The 25,637-nt window shown below is 42.2% G+C and overlaps 1 protein-coding gene and 1 pseudogene across 4 annotated transcripts in view; both read right to left on the bottom strand.

Moving 5' to 3' along the window:
• The window catches only part of LOC124625759 (actin cytoskeleton-regulatory complex protein PAN1-like), a 278,818-nt gene that overhangs the window by 148,612 nt on the left and 104,569 nt on the right, over window positions 1–25,637 (bottom strand). For 3 of the 4 annotated variants that reach the window (XM_047149198.1, XM_047149202.1, XM_047149200.1), the window contains exon 2: window positions 21,398–21,470. The gene's annotated coding sequence lies outside the window, so the exon portion shown is untranslated. Of the gene's footprint in view, window positions 1–5,415; window positions 5,524–21,397; window positions 21,471–25,637 lie in introns of those variants that run through there. The other variant, XM_047149201.1, reaches the window with a different exon arrangement.
• On the bottom strand, window positions 15,398–15,515 carry LOC124546096 (annotated as a pseudogene).

The raw sequence follows: 25,637 nt of genomic DNA, 5'->3' as shown, positions 1-25,637 counted from the left end.
TGGTGGCCGAGCAACTGGCTCTTCACAATACGCCAGTCACTACTCTTGATGAACTGTGGTATCGTGTTGAAGCTGCATGGGCAGCTGTACCTCTACACGCCATCCAAGCTCTGTTTGACTCAATGCCCAGGCCGTTATTATGGCCAAAGGTGGTTGTTCTGGGTACTGATTTTTCAGGATCTATGCACCCAAATTGCGTGAAAATGTAATCACATGTCAGTTCTAGTATAATATATTTGTCCAATGAATATCCGTTTATCATCTGCATTTCTTCTTGGTGTTGCAATTTTAATGGCCAGTAGTGTAGTAACAGAAGAATTATATGATGAAAACTGAGAACTTGTTATTTTTAATGCTGTAAGTTCCATATTTACCAGTCATCATAGGTGGTGGTGTTTTTCCCAATACGAATAAAAAATGTAATTAGTAATATCCTGCCTCCTGTTACTGTCAAAATACAATAATGATATCTCATTGCTACGTAATATACACAGTTCACAGTAGTAGAGTGGTAGTTGTATCATAAAATATTATTTAAGACGAGAAATGCATTGTAAGCCGATGTGATTAACTTCAAAAGGAACTGCTTAAGAGTATCCGCGTGTCTGGCACATACTATCTGATGCTTTGCGCCGATTTTAGTTCGTTTCACAAGTTTCTTTGCGGATTTAAGAGTTAAAACTACGCACGATTTTTACACTCCTGGAGATTTGTTGCTAGGTCTTCTTATGAATCCTCTTGCATTTTTGCCTTGCACGTACTTATAATGCTTATATTTCAAGGTTTCCTTTCTCAGCTGTAACATTTACTCCTCCAGCATATCCACTTGTGCCACTTTCTTCTTATATGTGTGCATATCATAAAACTACAGCTAGCACACGTTCCATTACATTCAACAATAAAATTCTGTTTCCGTACATTTATGCTACCATTCATGCATAATCAATTAATCGTATTGTGCCAATTTTCTGTTCTTGATAAATAATAACAGCGCTTCACACATGGCAAATCCAAGTACAGGAGCTACAATTTATAGCGCTAGAATAAACTCCGAAATACGACCCCTCTTGTTTTTTGAATGTGCTTCTCCACTTCGTATACACAGACGCTTCGCAGCTGTTTCACTGTGCCAGCCGCTTGGCGGCGCTGCGGTAGCGAATTTACAGGAGACCGTGAGAGTTGTGTGACTCACCAGTGTCTTGGACTCGGCAATATTACGTACTGCGTAGTACGGAAGCATGTATTCTGACGCAACGAGTGTCGGCCGTCTCCAACAAATCAATCAACACTATGTAGCTCTTTCTGCATGTTTTTGCATAATCTGCAAATCGTTAGTAAAGGGTGCTTTTTATCGTTTCAAATGTTCCTTCCTGACGGTGTCATTTATGGACGACACATGGAAAGTGTATACGCGACTGTCTATAAGTGAGCTGTGAATGGCCTACCTTCATATTCGTAGGTTTTGCATGAGGCTGAAGGATATTTATAGACTGTGTCCTAAAAACTGATTTTTCGTATTTCATAAGTAGATTTTCGCTAGATATAGCATCCTTTCCGGTCTGCCGAGCGCTGTTATGAAGCAAAATGAGAAGCTACTTGATTGAGAAGTACGAAAACTCACCAACGCCAGGGAGAGCGGTGTGCTGACCACACGCCCCTCCACATCCGCATCCCATGATGCCTTCCGAAACCTGTTTCGACGGAGTTGTTTATAAGGTACCCTCTATGTAGCAACCTTGTAAGGTACCTTTATTCAAATGTTTGCGCGCGCGCATATATATATATATATATATATATATATATATATATATATATATATATATATGTGTGTGTGTGTGTGTGTGTGTGTGTCAACACTTTCTCATCTTGGAACATACAAATGTTGTGTGAGCAGTTCCTTACGCAGTTAAACTGAAGTTTTTTTTTTAGCAAAGAATCTATGCGTTTCACTTTACAACTGAGCACATCGTTTCAGTTCACATCCAGACCCCCAACCACCTTTCACTGCTGCTTCCAGGTATTCATATGAAATGACAAATTGTCTTCTGCAGGAATAATTATCAATTCGATAGTGGAAGAAAACGTATGTGAAGGTTGAAAATTGTAGAGGATGACCAAGAGATGAATAAAGTAAGCAGATAAAAAAAAAAAAACATTGACCGGATCACAACTTTTTATTTGCCAACTACTGGGTTCAATCTGCGTTGCGTATAGTCTTCAGGTCTAGTTTGGAACAATAAAGGCAATAACTATAATCATTGTACACAAGTGTGATATTACGAACACTTGTCTCACGGATAGTAGAAACCACAACAAAATTTTATGAGTTCACTCATTATCTGGCGCCGCGAAGTGCAGTTTGTCAACATTATGTGAAATTAACACAAAAAACAAGCCCGTGGTGGGGAGAAAATTTTCGGATAGTCACGAGACATGTTCGTTAGTCCTAGATGGAGACATTAAAACAATGTAAAACTATTTCTCTACATGTATTTAAATAGGAAATTAAAAAAAAAAATCAGACTTAAAGGACACGTTAATGAAGTAAAGTTCAGGATGAATGATGAGTTACACAATAAAATAAAAAAGCAATGTTACAAGCACACTGACAGCACAACGTGTATCGTACATTTTTGTTCTTGTTTACATATTTTAAAATGCACTGTAAAATCACGGAACATACTTAAAACTACGAATTTGCCTTCATTTTGTTGAATAAGAATCCCAGCTAGCACTCAAGCTGATTTCAAGGTGGATATTGAGTTTAGGTTCAGTTGAAAATTCAAGATTGAAAAATCAACCTGTTACACAGTTTACATCAAGCTGTACAAATTTAGCTTGAATTAAAATAATTTTCCCCAGCTTGAAATAAACTGTAATTTCCCTGGAAGGCTGTACAGCAGATGCGCACGCAGCATAGCTTCCATAGACGTCCACGGGAAGCGCCATAAGCGTTTATAAGCCTGGCTTACACTGACTGCTAGATTTACGGCCATTTTACCTTTGTGACGCGCGTTAATGATTGTTGACTGTTGTGAAGTTTGTTTTATACTGGAAAATAGTTTGGTAAGTGTGTGGCGTCTCCTGCCTTACTGCTACACCGGGTCTGAAGAGGATTTATAGTGTATTACAGGTACGTTGATGCATTTTTCTCTAGTGGTATGTTAATATTACAAATGTTAAATATTATTATGTAACGTAAAGAAATATCATATTCTTTTACATAGAAAAATTGAGCCTGGATGAAAGTGAAATGGATTACCAGCCAAGTTGTTCATCAGTGAGTTTGAAGTTATTTTTGCTAATCTGGGGCATAAATCATATTTAGGTTGATCAGTTTCAACTTTTTACATTTTTTATGTTTAGGTACGGCTAACATTTTCTTTTACCAGTTACAGGATCATTATACCGGCAGAAGTCAGCGATATTTGATCCTGCTCTGGTCTGTGTGCTGGGACCGGAGGGGCTTCAGAATAATTAAATTTTAAAATAAAACAATTTTAAACACTTTGAAAATACAAATTTTTAAACATACATGTCTTGATAATTTTTTTTCACACCATTTCCATTCTGATATTTATTTAATTAATTAGGTTCAATAAATTCAGATTAATAATTATATAGCTTAAAACAAGCTGTAAATACCAGGCTGTATTCCACGTGTGTAGATACAGCTGGAGCCAAACTTGATAAGCCAAGCTTGAAATACAGCTTGAACTCTGCCAACTTTGAAGTTTGTTTCAAGCTTGAATCCAACTAACAGGCCTGAATATTCCAGCTTTGATCAAGCTTATATACTTGAAATTTACATCTGGAAACAAGTTCGAAACCGGCTTAAAGCTATGCTATCTGGGATAGAAACACAGAGGACTCTTACTGTCAGTTAAGAAGGGGAAAGAAACGGGACTAATTGCGAAATAATCGCAGAAAAACCAAAGAAAATGGTGCCAAGCTACGAAATAAAAGAAGCTGTTTTTAGCAAACAAGTGATGTAAATTAACCAAGATGTTAAGTGATAACAATTTCAGAAGTGTGTGGCCACTAGGGTGAGCTACATGCCAAAGCACCTGACAAGAATATTAACGAACAGAATGAATTTCGCTGTAACGTTAACCTTAATGTCCTCCAGTTGGTATATAATGCTCGACGTTCTTCCTCGTTCCGCGAACGTGAATGTGTTCCATCATGTTAGCTGTCCGTGACGGACAGCGGTCGGCGCGGGCAGCAGCCCGTGACACGCGTAAATACACTGCTGCACCGGCCGTCACTCAGCCTGCTTTGGTAGGTGGCGCACTCCAGCGGCCACTCCCTCCTCAAACTATTGCCGCTTAACACCTTCGTTAATTTATATCAGCTATTTGCTAAAAGTACCTATGGTTATTTCGTAACTAGGCTCCTTTTCGTTCGGCTTTTCTATGATTATTTCGTAACTATTCCCCAATTTATTGCTTCTTCTTAACAGGAACTTCTTATTCACTAAAATGAAGGTAAATTCCTTAAAAGCCACACGTTATGTTCGGTTATTTTGCATTGACTTTGTAAATTATTTTCTAAAAAACTACGTAAACAACAACGAAAATTTACGATGAACAGTGTCCTGTCAGTATGTTTATAACATTTGCTTTTTAATCTACTGCTGTGTAACCCACCACTCCTGCTGAAATGTACAACATTAAGGTGTCTTTTATGTCTGAATTTTTATCGGTCTTCTACTTAATTATATACAGAGAAACAGTTTTAGACTGTTTTAATGAACTCATTTAGGACTTACGCACATGTCACGAGCCTATCCGACAATTTTTCTCCCACCACATCCTTGTTTTTATAGGTTAGTTTCACACGGCGTTGATAATCAAAAATGGTTCAAATGGCTCTGAGCACTATGGGACTTAACATCTTAGGTCATCAGTCCCCTAGAACTTAGAACTACTTAAACCTAACTAACCTAAGGACATCACACAACACCCAGCCATCACGAGGCAGAGAAAATCCCTGACCCCGCCGGGAATCGAACCCGGGCGTGGGAAGCGAGAAAGCTACCGCACGACCACGAGATGCGGGCATGACACAAGTGTTCATAATACTACACTTCAATAAAATCGTTACTGTTATTGCCTTTTTGTTGCAACCTAGACGTGAAGATCATCTGCAGTGCAAATTGAAACAGGTTGTTGGTAAATATTAAGTTGTGATTCAGAGGGTGTTGTTTATTTATTATAACAAAAATGTCGTAGTTCTTAAGACATGGCGTCAATTATACAGCAAGCAGATGCAAATGCTTGTAGGCTGCAACAGTTATGTAATGGTGACAAGATTTGCACAAGACAGACCGACGTGAAGAACTGCACCAAGCCAGTTTTCGGATTGAAGAAAACTTTACGCCACGACTAGTATGTCGTTTTATCTACTACTCACCTAGGTTGATTAAAACTGTAACAGCTAGCAGGATTCTCCTATTAACGTACAGATATTGTTTTCCGGCGGCCGTAGGATTTCCAGGTCAGACACGACGCAGCGCTGTAACACCTGATAACTGGGCAATACTGCCAACCGTTCGCCACTGACGAGGTTGAGTCAGTGTAGCGAAGCGATCCAACTGCGCCACGCGATAAGGTGTGAGCGGTCTTGGTGGGGAGTGCCTGCGTCACACGCCGTTCCACCGGGGCCCACGAGTAACAGTTCCACCAGCCGTACACACGGACACGTGACCGGGGACTCACGTGACGCACTCTCGCCCTCTAGACAACAACCGCAAGTTCATTGTTTCAGTCGCTCGCGGAATGAAAGGAGAATGCGTACTCCCTTTGCTACGCTGGTGGTTGATTTACCTAGCATGGTGTGTGAGCGACTCCACCTACTCGATGTAATATAAGAGTGGACATCTGCACACAAACATTTAGTTGTAGAGGGCAGATAACAGCCACGACCTTTCCTTCAACCCCACTGCGTTACAGTAGGAAGTCTGGATATCTGCGTCTGTGTTGGCGCTCGACTCGGAAACAGCCGGTTCGAATCCTGGTGATGGGATTTTCAAGCACAGTATTTGGCTTACAAGAGAAAGAGAGGTGGTGGTTGAGGTGGTAGTGACGTACAGTTCCTGCCTAATTTGCGCCTCAGTGTCGAGGGTAAAATCCCAAACGTTCTAGCAGAGTATCAGATTGTAGATTTGAAACGTAGGAAGGTGCAATACAATGCCATATAATGATGAGGTCCCATACTCTGAGGAGTGTAGCGGCGATGCGGGATGGTGATGAATGATGATGATCATGATGCAACAACCCAGCCGTTTCGAGGCAGGGAAAATCCCCGAACCTCGCCGGGAATCGAACCCCGGACCCCGTGCGCTGGAAGCGAGAACGCTACCGCAAGACCACGAGCTGCGGACACAATTGCTATAATACCACCTCAAACATAAACACTATTTTTTTTCTCTGCGCTCTTTATGTGATACATATGCTATGCTGAAGAGTACAAAAATCTATGAGTAAAAGTCACAAAAGAAGATAAACCAGCTGGAATTAAGTCAAGAATAAATGTTGAAAAGTTCACTGCTGGAGAATTAAATGATATTTTACGGAAACAATAGATCAGAAAGGAAACAAAAGCAAAAATCCTTCAAAATAGTTAGTAGAAGCATTATGACAATGATCAGAAGTACGGACAGTTAAGTCCCAATAAATGAACAGATTGACAACAACTGGGATGGACTTTGGAGACCGTCTCTGCAGGTATACTCTGGCGGGAAAGGAAAGAAATCAAATGTCACAAGTTCGACCTTTGATTTTGTGGAGGAAAAGCAACTTACGGTGTACGAACAATACGAAAAGGCCTGAGAAGAGATTGTCACGTAGGGTCATCCATTTGGAATCACGGGGAAGGGCGAAAATTCTGCGTATACTTCACCAACTGCTGTCCAGAATAAGTAGTTCGTGTGGAATCTTTTATTTAAGGAAATATTCAAAATTTAAAAGTCACGTAAACTAGCTATTTGAATATGCGACCGTGCTAACAATTGTTTGTTTTCTGATTGACGTATCTCGTTTCTCCTTTCAAAAGAATATTTTGCCGTTTCTAAAACAGTGTGATTACGAAGTTATATCTTTTCAAACCCTTCATGAAACATGGACGTTATCGAAGTAGGGTGACTTGCGTGCCTCAACGATACAGATAGCCGTAACCTAGGTGCAGCCACAACAGAGAGGTGTATGGTGAGTGTTTGCAGGGAAAACGGTCTGGATGACTGACCGATCTGGCCTATTAACATTAGCCAATATGGCCTTGCTATAATGGTACTGCGAACGGCTGAAAGCAAATCTAACTACAGTCGTTATATCACGAGGGCATGCAGCATAGTTAAATGATGACAGCGTCCTCTTGGGTAAAATATTCCGGAGGATATTGTCATGCGGAAAAACAGAACAGGCATACTACAGGTCGGAGCGTGGAAGGTTGTATCCATTAAGTGGGTAGGCAGCCTAGAGAATTTAAAAAGGGAAGTGGTAAGTTTTACATATAATGGGAATTAGTGAAGTTGAAGTTAGATAGAGTGGGAATCAGTGAAGTGCGATCGCGGTAAGAATAGGACTTCCGGTGAATAAAGGGTTACAGTTACAAAATCAAATAGCGGTATTGCAGGAATAAGTCTAGTAATGAATAAGAAAATAGGAACGCGAATAAGATTCTATGAACAGCTTAGTGAATGCATAATCGTAGCCGACGCCCAGCACAGTAGTTCAAGTTTATATGCCAACTAGCACCGCAGACGATGAAGTGATTGAAAGAATGTAGTCGGAAACAAAATAATTTTTCAGATACGTACAGGAGATGAATATTTAATTTTGATGGGGGAGTGGAATTGGAGAGTGGAAAAATGATGAGAGGCGAAAACAATAGGAGCGCATAGACTAGGGGAAAGGAATGAAAAAAGCCGCCTGGTAGAGCTTTGCGCATAGCACATAGCACAATTTAATCATCGCTAATATTTCTTTTAAGATAATAATAGAACAAACAGGAACGCTGTAAATAGATTACATAATGGTAATACAGAAATACCGAAACAAGATTTTAAACTGCAAATCATTTCCAGCTACAGATACTGACTCTGCAATTTGTTGGTTGTCAAGTGCAGATTAAAATGAAGTAATTGCAGAAAGGTAGAAAATTAAAGAGATGGGAAATGAGTAACTTAAAGAAACCAGAGGTTTTGGAGAGTTTCAAGTGACCATTACGCAATAGAATACGTTTGTGTACTGCTTCACAGACAGGTAAGTTATAAAGTCCAACGTGAACAATTAAAAGCCGGCCGCTGTGGCCGAGTGGTTCTAGGCTCTTCAGTCCAGAACCGCGCTGCTGCTACGGTCGCAGTTTCGAATCCTGCCTCGAGCATGGATGTGTGTGATGTCCTTAGGTTAGTTAGGTTTAATTTGTTCTAAGTCTAGGGGACTGATGACCTCAGATGTTAAGTCCCATAGTGCTTAGAGCCATCTGAACCTCTTTTTTGGACAATTAAAATACACTTGCAAGAACAAACAAGACTGCCCATCCCCTCGCAGCCTCGGTTGCAGCTGTGGCAATTATCGAACCTCCCGACACCCGACGCCACACTGCGACACACAGACCGTGATAAGATAAGGGGCGTAAGTCAACCCCGATCCGCGACCACAGAAGCATCGCTTCGGAAGTACATATCTATACTGGTTTCATAGGCGGGCAAAAAAGGATTCGTCAAGGCTTTATAATCTACATACTCGAAAAACAAATGTAAAGATATATCTAGCAACGGTGGCTTAGCGCTTAAGCCGTCTCAGACAGCCGCGAACTGTTAAACAGCGAGCAACATGCCTCCTTGAAGAGTTTCAGAATTGGTGTTAGCGGCCTCAGAAGCTTTGAAGTGAGAGGGTAAATTTGAGTAAAAGTATGTTCAGTTACTAACAACAGAGTACAGTACTACGTGCATATGTACTTTCATTTTCTTGCGACAACGATCATAAATGCATTTCAAAATGCAGTTACCGATTTCAACCAGCAGTGGTCATCATTACTCTAACAAATTTATCTAAAAAATCTGCCGAAGTGCTGCTTCTTACTAATATACACTGCCTGAGGAAAAGTATGTAATGTAAAATTGACCACTAGATGCGACAAGGGACGGGAGTCAGTCACTGGAGCTCAGTGACTTCGAACGTGGACAATTGTCTGATTAAAATTACTTGATAATTGGCACTTCACGTACTGGAGGTGTCTTCCTCCAATCAGAGCGCTCAACGTCACGCACGAAGAGTTCGCTGTTGCCAAACGGCCTCAACAAACGGTCAGTTCACTTCCAATTCCTTGTCTGGCATTATTTCTTGTTGTGCCGGCACCCTGAATCCCGGATCTGGTCCTTTTACTTCACACATGATAAACACAGACTTCATGTCTTCAACTGACAACCAAATTAATACGCACAAAACGATGGCAACGAAATAACGCATATCTCGTGCACACCTCTGCTGGATTCCTTCGTACAAGAGGCGATTCGGCTTCACATATTCGGCATTATCATTACAGAGACCGGTTTACAATAGGTAAACTTCATACGACATGGTGTGAAACCTAAAGCAGCAAATGATCGTTGCAACTGGCTATAGATATATAAATATAACATTATAACGGAAAGGTCTTCTGAGTAGCGTAGTGGTAAATTTACAGTTTCAGATGCAAAAGATCGTGGGTGCGAATCTTGTCGGATTATAATTTTTTTTTTTCATTTTTAAATATTTATTAAAATGCCTCTTGATTATTATTGTTTTCAGTTAACTGGTTTTGATGTAATTTCTTTCATTTTTAATCTTTTGTGTCATAATTTTCAACATGGCATTGATTTTTTTATTTGCCCTTATTTTTCCTCCTAACATCCATTTTTCGTTCCGATTCTGCCCGTGTCGCCTATTATCTGTGAATAGTTCCATTAAGGACTGCTCGTCTGACGGTATCCGTCAGCTCGCATAGCAAGAGCGAGATTTTACAATTCGCTGTTAGCGCCGAAACGAATTTTTTTCTGTCTTGACTTTGCTCGTACAGGTCAGCTGTAATGGTTGTGAGCCCGGAAATTTTTGCTCAGATTTAGTATATATATGAATGAATAGAAAGAGGACTGCACTCAGTCTGGAAATCCAGCCCTTTGCCTACTGTTGCCAATACTTACGTTGACAACGCAACGACCACTTTCAGCACGTGCGCTTAGTTATATGATTTTATTCGTTTTTATCATTACATAGAAAAGCTACTTGGCAGAATTTGTGTATTTTATGAGTCTTGTTGTCTCCTGTTTTTTATCCATAAACAGTCTGTTGACAATCATCCGCCGGTCGAAACAGACAGCTGCATTTTGAAATGCTTTCATGATTACTGATGGAAGAAAATAGTCAATGATACAATCTCCATTGGCAATGTCATTTTCTTCTACGTGCATACGTTAGGAGGTGATGCAACAAAGGCTAACAAATACGAACTTTCAAAATTTGTAAGTGTATTTGCTATAGCAACTAATGGCATAATTACCGCGGTTCGGTGTTCCCTCTGTAGTAGACGATTTTTCTGTATTTTGCTCATCTTGTAGCAGAGAAAGAAAAGAAACTCCCTATCGAATTCGGCAAGCAAGAGTTAGGAAGGTCAGTGTCTAATCTCCCATCGACAGAGAGGTCATTCGCCATACGGCATACATAAGGCGCTGATAGAAACAAACATTTATGTTTGCAGCTGTTTCACAGTAACCACTGAAGATATCAGAAACAGCTGACAGTTTAAGCACATCAGAAGAGAGCGTAAGATGCATGTAATGCCGAGTGAAAGCCTTGTGTACGATGCGTGCCACATTCTGACTGGATCAAATATGAAATGAACATCAGAAGTTTTTGGAGAATTTTCAAAAGAAACCAACCGATTTCTTGCGAGACGTGGTTATGAAATACACTGAAGTCCTAATGGGGGTATCTCCTAATACAGTTTCGGACCTCCATTTGCTCAGCGTAGTGCAGCAGGCTGACGTGTCATGGACTCAAGTCGTTGGAAGTCCCCTGTAGAAATATTGAGCCATGTTGCCTTAACAGGCGGCCATAATTGCGAACGTGTTGCCGCTGCACAATTTTGTGCACGAACTGGCCTCTCGATTATGTCCCATAAATGTTCGATGCAATTCATGTCGGGCGATCCGGGTGGCCAAATGATTCGCTAGAACTGTCCAGAATGTTCTTCAAACCAATCACGAAGAATTGCAGCCCGGTGACATGGGGCATTGTCATCTATAAAAATTCCATCGTTGTTTCAGCTACCGGGTGATCAAAAAGTCGGTATAAATTTGAAAACTGAATAAATCACGGAATAATGTAGATAGAGAGGTACAAATTGACACACATGCTTGGAATGACATGGGGTTTTATTACAAACAAAACAATACAAAAGTTAAAAAAATGTCTGACAGATGGCGCTTCATCTGATCAGAATAGCAATAATTAGTATAACAAAGTAAGACAAAGCGAAGATGATGTTCTTTACAGGAAGTGCTCAATATGTCCACCATCATTCCTCAACAATTGCTGTAGTCGAGGAATAATGTTGTGAACAGCACTATAAAGCATGTCCGGAGTTATGGTGAGGCATTGGCGTCGGATGTTGTCTTTCAGAGATGTCGGTCGATCACGATACATTTGAGACTTCAGGTAATCCCAAAGCCAATAATCACACGGACTGAGGCCTGGGGACCTGGGAGGTCAAGCATGACGAAAGTGGCGGCTGAGCACACGATCACCACCAAACGACGCGCGTAAGAGATCTTTCACGTGTTTAGCAATATGGGGTGGTTCTAATAAAACCCCATGTCATTCCAAGTATGTGTGTCAATTTTTACCTCTCTATCTACATTATTCCGTGGTTTATTAAGTTTTCAAATTTATACTGACTTTTTCATCACCAGGTACATCTACATCATACTCCGCAAGCCACCTTACCGTGTGTGGCGGAGGGTACTTTCGGTACCACTATTATCCCTCAGCGCTGTTCCACTCGCAAATAGTGCGTGGGAAGAATGATTGTCGGTATGCCTCTGTATTGGCTCTTATTTCTCGAATTTTCTCCTCGTGGTCAATACGCGAGATAAATGTGGAGGGGAAGTAATATGTTGTCCAACTCCTCATGAAAAGCGATGTCCCGAAAATTTAATAGTAAATCTCTCCTTGATGTACAGCGCCTCTCTTGTAACGTCTGTCAGTGGAGTTTAGCATCTCTGTAATGGTCAGTCGCCAGGTAAACGATCTCTTGACGAAACGCGCCGCTCTTCGTTGGATCTTCTCTGTTTCCTCTACTTCTTTATCTCCTCTATCAGTACTACCTGATAGGGATCCCAGATAGATGAACAATACTGAGGAATCGGGCGAACAAGCGCCTTATAAGCCACTTCTTTCGTAGATGAGTTACATTTCCTTCTTCCGATGAATCTGAGTCTGCTGTCTGCTTTTCCCACTATCTGTTTCATGTGGTCATTTCACTTAAGGTAGCTCTGGATAGTTACGCATAGATATTTTACGGCAGACGGTGTCTCCAGCTGTTTGTCATCAGTAGAGTAGCTGTACAGTAGTGGATTTCATGAATGGTTGCAGAAGGTCTCAAAGTAGCCGAACATAACCATTTCCAGTTAATGATCGGTTCAGTTGGACCAGAGGACCCAGTCCATTCCGTGTAAGCGCAGCCGACACCATTATGGAGCCACCACCAGATTGTACAGTGCGTTGTTGATAATTTGGAACCATGACTTCGTGGGGTCCGCGCCACACTCGAATCCAACCATCAGCTCTTACCAACTGAAATCGGGACTCAACTGACCGGGCCAGTTTTCCCGTCCTCTAGGGCCCAACCGATATGGTTACGGGAGCGTGATGTCGTACTGTTAGCAAAGGCATTCGCAGCCCTCGTCTGCTGCCACAGCCCATTAATGCCAAAATTCGCCGCACTGTCCTAACGTCCCGCATTGATTTCTACGGTTATTTCACGCAGTGTTGATTCTCTGTTAGCACTGACAAGTCTACGCAAACGCCGCTGCTCTCGGTCGTTAAGTGAAGGCCGTAGGCCACTGCTCTGTCCGCGTTCAAAGTCTATTAACTCCGGTCGTACGGCCAAAATCACGTCGGCAACCTTTTCATATGAATCACCTGAGTACAAATGACGCCAATGCATTGCCCTTTTATGACTTGTGTACGCCATACTAACGCCATTTGTATATGTGCGTATCGCTATCCCAGGTCTTTTCTCACCTCAGTGGATATCCGCATCGAAATATATTTGTAAGTCTAGGCACTTCGGGTTGGTCGCCACATCCCACTCAGAAACACAGACAATAACGATAAATCACAAAAAAAAACGAATTTAAAAGTTTCACCGACAGACAGCGTACATGACTGGCTCCTATGGTAGCCAATTACAACAGTAAGGGCAAGTATTCGATCGAGAAACATAATTCAAGAAAGCTTAATCCTGATAAATAAAATAAGAAAGCGGACCATACAGCATCGCGAGATTTACATAAGAACAGAAATCGACAATTACATAAAATTTCTGTTTCGGCTATTTCACTCGCTGTGATGAATTTTGATATTTCTCGAACTGAATGTGATATCCTACCGTTTTAATGTAACTTGTATTCACAATGACCGAAGTAAAAAGAATGAAAAATGGCAATGGATGCTTGAGATCTCTCTCTTAAACCCGTCGGATACAGGAGAAACAGGATCTGCTAACCGCAGACGTTATTGCGTCAGACAGCTCGAACTCTGGAAAACCACAACTAGCTAGAACCACCTCCAAAAGCTATCAATGTCTTGCCCACTAGACACCCAACACTCCTGTTCACGTATACAGGATGTTGGAGCATAACTTTAAATATTAGTCATCTTCATCTACATTCACATCCATACTCAGTAAACCACTGTGAAGTGCGTCCCAGAGAGTGCTTATTACTGTACCAGTTATTAGGGCTTCTTCCAGTAAACAAGCACTGCTGAAGATGCGTTTTTTTAATAATCAATAAAGAGCAACATCTGTAGACGTGATGTCTAAAATTATTCGTCTAGTTCCATGCTCGCGAGGAATTATTGCTTAAATGCCAGACTGCTTGTCTTCACGGTCCGTACGGCAGCGAGACTAAGGGTATCGTAGTATATTCCTAGATTCCTCACTTAATGCTTGTCCTTGAAACTTGAGGTAAAGAGGCTTTCGTGGTATAGCTGCGTCTGTCAATTCAGCTTCATCAGCATCTACGTGACTCTCTCTGTGCCATAAGACGAACAAGCATGTGGCCATTCTTGCTGCCCTTCTTTGCGTGTGATCAACAGCACTCCAATAGTATCCAAACACTTGAGCAATGTCCTAGAATAGTTCATGGGAGTGTTATGTAGGCTGATTCAAATTTCAAATATGTCACCCGCTTTACCTACGACCGAACCTCTGTCATAATTCCGTTTCATAACCCCCATAAATTGCTACTTCCAGCTATTTGTACGAGTTGACTGATTCCAATTCTGAATCACTGGTTGTTGTGGCATTTCTTGACATTTAAAGCAAGTTGCCGATCTTTCCACCACTTTGGAGTCTTCTCAAGATGTCTAAATGTCTCGGTAGCTTTTTTTCCTGACTGTACTTCATTACGGACAAATGCATGATATGAGAAAAGTGAGTTTACTGCTAATATTTTCTGCCAGGTCATTAATATACTGCACGGACGGCAAAGGTCCCATCACACTTTCCTGTGGCACGCCTGAAGTTACTTCTACATCGGTCAGTGACTCTTCATATAAAGATAAAAAGATTCGTCCTCTCAAGCAGGAAATTATCAGTTGAATCATAAATTTCATCTGACACCCAATATGATCGCACGTTAAGAGACAAGGAGGTACGCATTATACTGGTTCTCGCGGAGTGAGACGGAGGGGGAGAGAGAGAGAGAGAGAGAGAGAGAGAGAGAGAGAGAGAGAATTAGGATACCACGGAGGGGAGGTGGTCAGCTTGTTCGCGATCACAGAGAAGGGAGACGCTCTCCACGCTGCCAATTCGTAGAAAGTGCTTCCGAGGGCAATAAAGAATGAAAGGGTAAGCCAACTGAAAGCTGGACAGGGCGAACTCTGGAGAAGAGCATTTATCGCAAAATAAATAAATAACTTCACTCCGCCAGAACAGGCCATGAAGGCCCAACGGTACCGACCGACCGCCGCGTCACCCTCACCCACAGGCGTCACCGGATGCGGATGTGGAGGAACATATGGTCAGCACACTGATCTCCCGGCCGTATGTCAGTTTACGAGACCGGAGCCACTACTTCTCAATCAAGTAGCTCCTCAGTTTACCTCACAAGGGCTGAGTGCACCCCGCTTGCCAACAGTGCTCGGCAGACGGGATGGTCACCCATCCAAGTGCTGGCCCAGCCCTTCAGCGCTTAACTTCGGTGATCTGACGGGAACCGGTGTTTCCACTGCGGCAAGGCCGTTGGCCGCTGTCCACTTTTATTCATAGAGGTCTGAAATGGGGCATCTCATTGGTTGCCGGCGCTTGGTGAAGGGGAATGACCAGAACTGTTCAAACCTGGATCGCCTTCAGCTTTATTTATCTTGTGCGTCTTTCACCTATTCGACGTGCGCCTGCAGTAGCCTCACACACAAACAAAGGGCAAGCGTGTGTGTGTGTGTGTGTGTGTGTGTGTGTGTGTGTGTGTGTGTGCCTATACAGAAGATCTGCGCACTACTCCATTGTTCACAGCATCCACGTTGCTAGCTGCAGCTGCTGCTGCCGCAGCTAGTATTCGTTTTTGACAAAGACGAAAACGCAGAAGGAGGCGCTAGTGCTCAGTAAATAAACGCCTCTTGCGGGAAAATATACGAGCGAGCGAGGTGGTGCACTGGTTAGCACATTGGCCTAGCACTCGGAAGGACGGTGGTTCAAATCCCCGCCCGGGCATCCATATTTAGGTTTTCCGTGATTTCCCTAAATCGCTCCACGCAAATACCACGATGGTTTCTCTCAAAAGGGCACAGCCGATTTCAATCCGCATCTCTCTGCAATTTGAGTTTGTGGTTCGCCTCTAAAGACCACGTTGTCCGTGGGCCGTTAAACTCTAGTCTGTTTTCCTTCTTTCGTAGTGTCTGGTGGCAGACATAAAGGTGGCAAGTAATATGATGCTGTTTAAACACTTTACTCGTATGTCTTAGAATGATTTCTAAAATCATACTTTACCTCGTTGGACCTCAGAATGCAAAGGAAAATACACTACTGGCCATTAAAATTGTTACACTAAAACCGATTTCTTTTATACAAACAGCAGTTGACCGGCGTTGCCTGGTGAAACGTTGATGTGGTGCCTCGTGTAAGGAGGAGAAATGCGTACCATCATGTTTCCGACTTTGATAAAGGTCGGATTGCAGCCTATTGCGATTGCGGTTTGTCGTATCGCGACATTACTGCGCGCGTTGGTCGAGATCCAATGACTGTTAGCAGAATATGGAATCGGTGGGTTCAGGAGGGTGATACGGAACGCCGTGATGGATCCCAACGTCCTCGTATCACTAGCAGTCGAGATGACAGCCATCTTATCCGCATGATTGTAACGGATCGTGCAGCCACGTCTCCATCCCTGTGTCAACAGATGGGGACGTTTGCAAGACACCAACCATCTGCACGAACAGTTCGACGACGTTTGCAGCAGCATGGACTATCAGCTCGGAGACCGTGGCTGCGGTTACCCTTGACGCTGCATCACAGATAGGAGCGCCTGCGATGGTGTACTCAACGATGAACCTGGGTGCACGAATGGCAAAACGTCATTTTTTCGGATGAATCCAGGTTCTGTTTACAGCATCATGATGGTCGCATCCGTGTTTGCCGAAATTGCGGTGAACGCACATTGGAAGCGTGTATTCGTCATCGCCATACTGGCGTATCACCCAGCGTGATGGTATGGGGTGCCATTGGTTACACGTCTCGGTCACCTCTTGTTCACTTTGACGGCACTTTGAACAGTGGACGTTACATTTCAGATGTATTACGACCCGTGGCTCTACCCTTAATTCGATCCCTGCGCCACCCTACATTTCAGAAGGATAATGCACGACCGCATGTTGCATTCCTGTACAAGTCTTTTTGGATACAGAAAATGTTCGACTGCTGCCCCGGTCAGCACATTCTCCAGATCTCTCAGCAATTGAAAGCGTCTGGTCAATGGTGGCCGTGCAACCGGCTCGTTACAGTACGCCAGTCACTGCTCTTAATGAACTGTGGTATCGTTTAGGTACGTGTACACGTCATCCAAGCTCTGTTTGACTCAATGCCCAGGCGTATCAAGGCCGTTACTACGGCCCGAGGTGGTTGTTATGGGTACTGATTTCTCAGGATCTGCGCACCCAAATTGGGTGAAAATGTAATCAAATCAAATGTGTGTGAAATCTTATGGGACTTGACTGCTATGATCATCAGTCCCTGAGCTTACACACTACTTAACCTAAATTATCCTAAGGACAAATACACACACCCATGCTCGAGGGAGGACTCGAACCTCCGCCGGGATCAGCCGCACAGTCCATGACTGCAGCGCCTGAGACCGCTCGGCTAATCCTACGCGGCCAATATGTAATCACATGTCAGTTCTAGTACAATATATTTCTCCAATGAATATCCGTTTATCATCTGCATTTCTTCTTGGTGTAGCAATTTTAATGGCCAGTAGTGTATAAAATACAGGGACACTATACCAGTGGCAAAAAGATTAGATCTGATTGATTTCATGCTATTGGTAACAATTACTCTAGATTCATGTCCAGTTCAAGGTACCTACTGCATCGCTGTCTAACACTATACCAGAAGTTTGCCAGGCTCTTGTGAGATACCTGGAAAGCAACATTAAGATAAGCTGATTACCATTTAACGTTTCTTTCTGTCGAAGAAAGACCTACTAGAACTGAGGAAAGTGGCTCTTTCAAGAACCAGAACTACACACCAGAATCACCCCACTTCTTAAACAAGAACAAGTCATGAACACGAACGAATGTTTCTTATTATATTCAGGATTGGTTTTGTTATTGACATTTTGTAAGTATTAGTGAGCAACTCTGGAGACTCATTTCCTATCATTCTACTTTTACAATCTGTGAAATTAACGAACGACAAACAATGAAATGCACGATTACAAATTACAAATGTTTTTCATTAGCCAAGCGGTCTAGGGCGCCTTGCCACGGTTCGTGCGACTCTTCCCGTCGGAGGCTTGAGTCCTCCCTCGGGCATGTGTGTGTGTGTGTGTGTGTTGTCCTTAGCGTAAGTTTGTTCAAGTTATATTAGGTAGTGTGTAAGCCTAGGGACCGATGACCTCGCTGTCTGATCTCCAGCCCCAAACCAACCAAACTTCGGTCGGCTTATTGTTAAGTTTTTATCGTGATATTTCATGAAGGTACGCTGAACCGCATGATTGTATATGCGAAATATCCTGGAAGCATTCACAGTGCGATGCGTTTTCCGTAATCACCATTGTACTTGTTTACTGTAACGTCACTGTACGTTTTGGAAATTTGTGGTAAGTTCCTATGGGACCAAACGGCTGAGGTCATCGGTCCCTAGGCTTACACACTACTTAATCTAACGTACACTAACTTACGCTAAGGACAACACAGACACCCGTGCCCGAGGGAGGACTCGAACCTCCGTCGGGGGGGAGCCGCGCAGACCGTGGCAAGGCCCCTTAGACAGGCGACGTGTATATGTTTCCCACAGCGGCCACGGAAGGCCAATATCAATACAGAGGTCCGGTAATAGCTGTCCGTCGCTCCCCGTGGCTGGGTGTACCCTTACTGACATGTTCACAGATCTAAAAGTCTTCGTCAACGATATGTTGAAAGTGCCTTAAACCCCACATACTTTCGGTAATAAAACCTCTAATTCAAAGCCACATTGTTTTCACAGTAATAAGACGAAAACTGTGACTGCTGGATCGAATTTTGCAGATACGCTTTTCAAATGGCATTTCATCTGAAAACTTTCGTGGACAAGTTAAAGTAATGTTCCGCTGCCTAGCTGTCCTTATTGAATGAAAAGGCTTAAGCACATTTGGAAAAAAAACAATAAAGACCTGGAACAACAGTTTGGTGCTTAATGACATTGACTTCCATCGCTCGTCCGTCATAGCGGTGATGGACGACGGATGTCTGGAAGTGTTTAACATTTTGGGCGGCTAGTAATTTCTCAGTGGAACCAATCTGCGCAACTTTCGTTCATGCAGCAAGACGAGTTTCGCAAATTATGGTAGCTACTGGCGGCAATTTCTGTTTTCCACTTGATTTACCAAAGTGGGCCATTCAGATGGCTCGTCCGAACCTCACATCTGACACCTCACTACTTTTTTCCCAAAGGAAAAAAGTGGGCTGCTGGAAATATATTCCGGTGTGCTCTGTAATGTATCGCACAACATGTTGTGATCGACATTGACAACTGTTGTGTATATAGCGACAAGTCAAATAATCTGATGGTGTGTGTACCGAAGGTCTTACAGTACGCACGCCACAGCAACATATAACACGACAAGGGCGACAGCAATTCCGGGCAAAGTGGCGGTACAATCATGATTAACTCGAAGGGGATACAGACACCAGGTAAACTTGGGTATATTTCATGGTAGAACTGTACTGCGTGCTACTGAAATAGAAATTACATGTTTGTGTACGGGTCACGAAGTTTCATTGGCACATCTGTGCAAGTATTATCTATGACGATATCGCGATCTTCATCAGCTGTAACTTGAAATATGTAATCATCCACGTCCTTTACTGCGATCTACCCCTTTCGTTCAAAGTCTGGGGCAGCTGTTGCAGCTTTTCACATATTTTTATATAAAACTGTTGAGCATCGTATACTCAGAATAAAATGGGAAAGTTACTGTTTCACAAGTCCTGGTTAATTGCAGTAGAATTACACACTATTACTTTGCCAGCTCTGATTCACCAAACAGGGCGCGAATCGACATCTCATTTAAACAAACCATTAGCCCTACTGCTTAGTTTTTTCTCTAAAATCTCATTTTCTTAAGTTCTGTTCAGCTGTTTTCACTTGTATCCTTACCTATTGCCACGTTGCAAAACACATTTTTGCAGTCGAACATATTTTTCTACATTTACATATATACTCTGAAAATCATTGTGAATTCTGTGGTAGACGATGTTTGCTGTTGTGTCATATATTCAGGTATCTTCCTGTTCCATACATGGATGGACCATGGGAAAAGCAGCTGCTGTACGCGTCTGTATGATCCGTCATTTGTCTAATTTTATCTACACCATCATGTGGAATCGATACTTAGAGGCTCAAGAACAAGCATAGTTTCTGGCCTGAATGCCGGTTGTGGAGTTTTCTGAGCAGCATGATATGTCCTACATACTTGAGCAGTATTCAGGTATACGCGGTACAAGTGTTTTGTGCACAAACTCTTTTGCAGACTGACAGTCTGTCTAGAGTTCAGGTATTTAAAATTAAGAAAAGTTTCTGATAGGTAACTGTTGCTCATTAAAATAATTCGGGAATTTAAAAAAAACAACAAAAACAAAATGTTTTCATCAAGGTGAGCTCGCACTGTTTTTCTGCAATCACGGATCAATCGGGAGAAAAGATATGAGTACAACTGCAGTATCGGCAGTGTTTACGCCGACCGCACACGAAGCTGGAATCGTGTCCGAAATCTAAGTCACTCGGCGCAAAACAGACCGGTGACGCTGGAGAAGGTAGCCACTAATGGCCCCGCCCTCAAGGGGGAAAATAGTATCCTTCCGCGCCTCTTTATTAAATCGGCGCAAGCAACGATTCGGCGGAAGACGTTACAAATACTGGAAGATTACCATCGTTGCTGGCGCCACCATCATCAGTTACTAGAAGCGACTAATAAGCCGAACCAAGGGCAGTAAGCAGTTACACGAACACTTGTAAATGCTACAGGTGGATTACCGTTGCCGCTGACAACTTGAGGCTGCGTGTGAATACCGTAAAGGTGTAAATTTTACACGTGCAGCTGTATGTCTTTGAATATCTAGTATAAAGTCCTACCTTGTATCCGCTGCCTACAACTGCTGACACATCAAAAAATGGTTCAAATGGCTCTGAGCACTATGGGACTTAACATCTGAAGTCATCAGTACCCTAGAACTTAGAACTACTTAAACCTAACTAACCTAAGGACACCACACACATCCATGCCCGAGACAGGATTCGAACTTGCGGCCGTGGCGGTCGCGCGGTTCCATACTGAAGTGGCTAGAACCGCTCGGCCACACCGGCCGGCGACACATCAGTCGAAGACATTTTTATCATTATTTGCTACACTTCTACTGTGAATAACAGAACTCACCAATGTGCAGCGGAATGCGGCTGAGCCTTGCCTCACGAGGAAGTTTGCAAGGGCAAGATGAACACTTCTCGATCTGAAACACAGGTGACGATGATATCAATTAAATCTAGTTTATGATATGTTGGTAAATGTTGATAAAAACCTTAGTCAACTTAGTATAGGGTATAATTTTGTTCATTGAGCTTTTCGAACAACACGTAATGTACAGTAAATGTTTCGTTCAAACGTCTAAAATACAACGCCGTGCCGTTCTCTTATTTTGAGCAGTTTAATGCCATTTAATTGAAAATTAATTTACGTGTAGAAGGAGTCAGCCCATTTTCATCTGTACAATAGGGATCAAAGTATCAGACGTGTCCGAACTGATTTACAAGTTGATAAAAATAATGAGCTCCCAAAACTGGTGCCACATATGGAAACATCCGGACAGTGAACTGACATTAGAAGACGTTTGAATTAGTTATTCGGAGATGAAGCGGCTGGTACAGGATAGAGTAGCGTGGAGAACTAGAGAAAGAGTTCGATGTGTTTTATAGTAAGACTTCATTAAGAGAAAGCTTTGGACAAATTGAGTGTCGCGTTTGTAAAGAGTGCGCTTGCAATCTGGAGCCGAGCGGCTCATATGACGCTCGCAATCACGGTACTCGGAAATGTACACATTGGCCGCGAGCAGCTCCTGGGCCGTTATGGGAGAGACACCTGTTGTAAGTTTTTCCGGTGAGCAGAAAGGGAACCTTAGCAGCAGCGTTTCCAGATTGAGTTTCCGAAATTCCTCCATAGCAGGCAAAATAATTCCCATTTCGGCAACTTTCCCCCCAAATATGTTAAACCTATCCAGTCCTTTAAACTATTATTTGCCATCGGTGTTGGCAGCTTTGAGAGACTGAATTTTGTATTATAAACCAAAATTTTTAAATTGTAAATAAAAAGTATAGCCTGACTGCAAACATGAAAAAACTGCCACATTTGCTTGCTTCGCACTTTTTTCATACTTTTATTGATTTTCCATTATCGAACTTTGCAACTGGACGCCTCTGTGCATTACCCTGCAGTAAACGTATAAAATCTGTGCCTGTGTTTCTTACTTACACTTCCTGAAGCCTCTAAACCGCCGATCTGTCATTACCTTACGTTTAATGACAACAAATTATATCAAGGACGACGCATTTTCGAGAGATCACCATGCATTCATAGGACATACGCTACAACATAAAACCCATCAAATACAAGCTTCAACTAAAACGACGAAATCCAGTATGGCTTGTTCTCAGAAGTCGATACGAACACGAAAGTCGATAGACATCCTAAACGGTCGAAACTGGAGATGTGATGTCACGGAGAGGTATCAGCCTGGTGAACCTGTATACGTCTTCCACAAAAGAAAAGATATATCGACTGATTTGAAGAGAGTGGATATCTAAGAAACTATGTGTCGTTCGAACTAAAATATCAGAGATGGAATTAGTGGTGACGCTAGGAAAATAAAATACTTTCCAATTTTCACAGTACCGAGATTTTGCTCCAAAAAAATTTCCTCAAGATTTCCATTTCCCCAAAAGTTCTTCCAAATAAATTTCCCCAAAACAGCGAAAAAACCCAATCTGGAGCCGCTGATAGGGAGGAATGAGTTAAACTATTAATTACGAATAATATATTACAAAATTCCATTTTCAATCGGGTAATACGTTCCGCAAACCTTTTAGCTATTTAATTGGTGCCACATAGGCCGTGCCAGTGAAGTCAGCGAAACAGTTCGCTTTACGACAGCACTTTGTATGTGAGTTGACAAACTTATTGTTCGATGCCTTAGCTCCGGATGTTTTTCTCCGGTTACTCACGGTAGTTGTGAAACTGTTTGACCACAAGTATTGCGCTGTGCAATTTTGTTACTTTCGTCTCTTCCAGAACAATTCCACACAAAAATAACGGCCGGCCGCGGTGGTCTAGCGGTTCTAGGCGCGCAGTCCGGAACCGCGCGGCTGCTACGGTCGCAGGTTCGAATCCTGCCTCGGGCATGGATGTGTGTGATGTCCTTAGGTTAGTTAGGTTTAAGTAGTTCTAAGTTGTAGGGGACTGATGACCACAGATGTTAAGTCCCATAGTGCTCAGAGCAATTTGAACAAAAATAACTAGATTTCAGTCTTTCATTTATTGTTAAATAACACATGGAACTATACACAAAACTGAATCTAAATTTTGAATTTTTCACTTCTCTACAGCGTGTCACGTTTGTATAATTTGAACCGTTAACGAAGGAAAGAGTATGTTCCAAGCTCGGGGACTAGTACGTTTGCAGCGTGGAACAGCTGCGATGGAACGTCCAGAATGGACTAAATAGCGACAAGCTAAGAATGATACTGATACGTGAAAAATTAATGAAACGTTAACGGCACAAAAAAGTTGTAATATCGGCTGTACGCAACCCATTGCTATCTAAAACCGAGGTAAATAACGATAATTCGCTTTACTGTGGGTGAATTCTACCCTATCAAAAGTTTTATACAGTAAAGGGTGGAACGTTTCATTTGCTTACTCGTAGTAGGCAAGACTAGTAGTGCTATTTTAATAGTTCGATAATTATTGCACATCTAAAAGGCTGTGAATACTGAACTTCTAAAAATGTGTGTTCATGCACAACCAAGAATCGAAATGGGCCTCTAAATTCACTCACACGGAAACGATGCCCCAAAACTACATTTTCATCTGTTACAGTTGTCAGAATTCCAACCTGCGATGCAGCTTTTGTATATATATATGGGAATGTAGGCAGGATGGAGGTATTAGAGAGAATGCGCTTTGAGATGGGAAATCTCTACAGTTGAAAAGTGAGTTGAAGATCCGGTAAAGGAAAGAAGGCAGAAAACAGGAAACTAGAAGAGAAGCCTTAATGGGAAAGAGGACCCTGAGCACAAATCTGGGGCCCTCTGAAAAGATGCCATACGAAAAAAACGTTGGCTTGAACTTTAAATTGCAGGTCCTGAAAAACCGTGATTTTCTCAGAATCTATAGAAGCTAGAATTACGAAATTTGTTTACTTATTTCTATAAACCCAATAAATGTTGCCGCAAGAGTAAATTTTAAAACTGTAAGTGTAAGCTGAGATCTGAGACAATTTTATATTATATTTACAGAATCACAATTTCAAAATGACGAAAATTGTCCTATTCGATAAATTCAAGTTGCAAAGAGATTCATCAGAGAAAATGTTGTAGAAATCTCTTTAACAGTTCCTGAGGAAGACGTATATACAGGGTGGTCCATTGATCGTGACCAGGCCAAATATCTCACGAAATAAGCGTAAAACGAAAAAACTACAAAGAACGAAACTTGTATATCTCGAAGGGGGACACCAGATGGCGCTATGGTTGGCCTGCTTAGATGGCGCTGCCATAGGTCAAACGGATATCAACTGCGTTTTTTTAAATAGGAACCCCATTTTTTATTTCATATTCGTGCAGTATATAAAGAAATATGAATGTTTTAGTTGGACCTCTTTTTTCGCTTGCGATAGATGGCGTTGTAATAGTCACAAACATATGGCTCACAATTTTAGGCGAACAGTTGGTAACAGGTAGGTTTTTTAAAATTAAAATACAGAACGTAGGTGCATTTGAACATTTTATTTCGGTTGTTCCAATGTGATACATGTACCTCTGTGAACTTATCATTTCTGAGAACGTATGCTGTTATAGCGTGATTACCTGTAAATACCACATTAATGCAATAAATGCTCACAGTGATATCCGCCAACCTCAATGCATTTGGAAATATGTGTAACGACATTCCTCTCAACAGCGAGTAGTTCGCCTTCCGTATTTAAAAAAACGCAATTGATGTCCGTTTGACCTATGGCAGCGCCATCTAGCGGGCCAACCATAGCGCCATCTGGTTTCCCCCTTCAAGCTAGACGTGTTTCGTTCTTTGTAATTTTTTCGTTTGATGCTTATTTCGTGAGATATTTCGCCCGGTCACTGTCAATGGACTACCCTGTATATTACAGGCCTTTATCAGAACACGCAAAGCATGTATTACTACTTGGTCTTTCTGTTCTTCCAGTACTCTTTTATTTGTTCGCTAAAGGCCCTCTTCCTTTCTTCGGTCCTCTTGGGTCTTTGGGCCTTAAGTGCTGTCTTCTCTGACATTACTTCCCATTTGGTGTTTCCTGTCCATAGACGCTTTTGTCCATGATGTCCGTTGAATCTACCTGTGCCTTTTCCAGATCAATTTGGACTTGTGCCAT

Source organism: Schistocerca americana, chromosome 8, assembly GCF_021461395.2.
Source record: "Schistocerca americana isolate TAMUIC-IGC-003095 chromosome 8, iqSchAmer2.1, whole genome shotgun sequence".
Classification (NCBI taxonomy): domain Eukaryota; kingdom Metazoa; phylum Arthropoda; class Insecta; order Orthoptera; family Acrididae; genus Schistocerca; species Schistocerca americana.
Note: the sequence above shows the minus strand (reverse complement) of the source record. Positions and strands in the feature narration are given on the sequence as shown.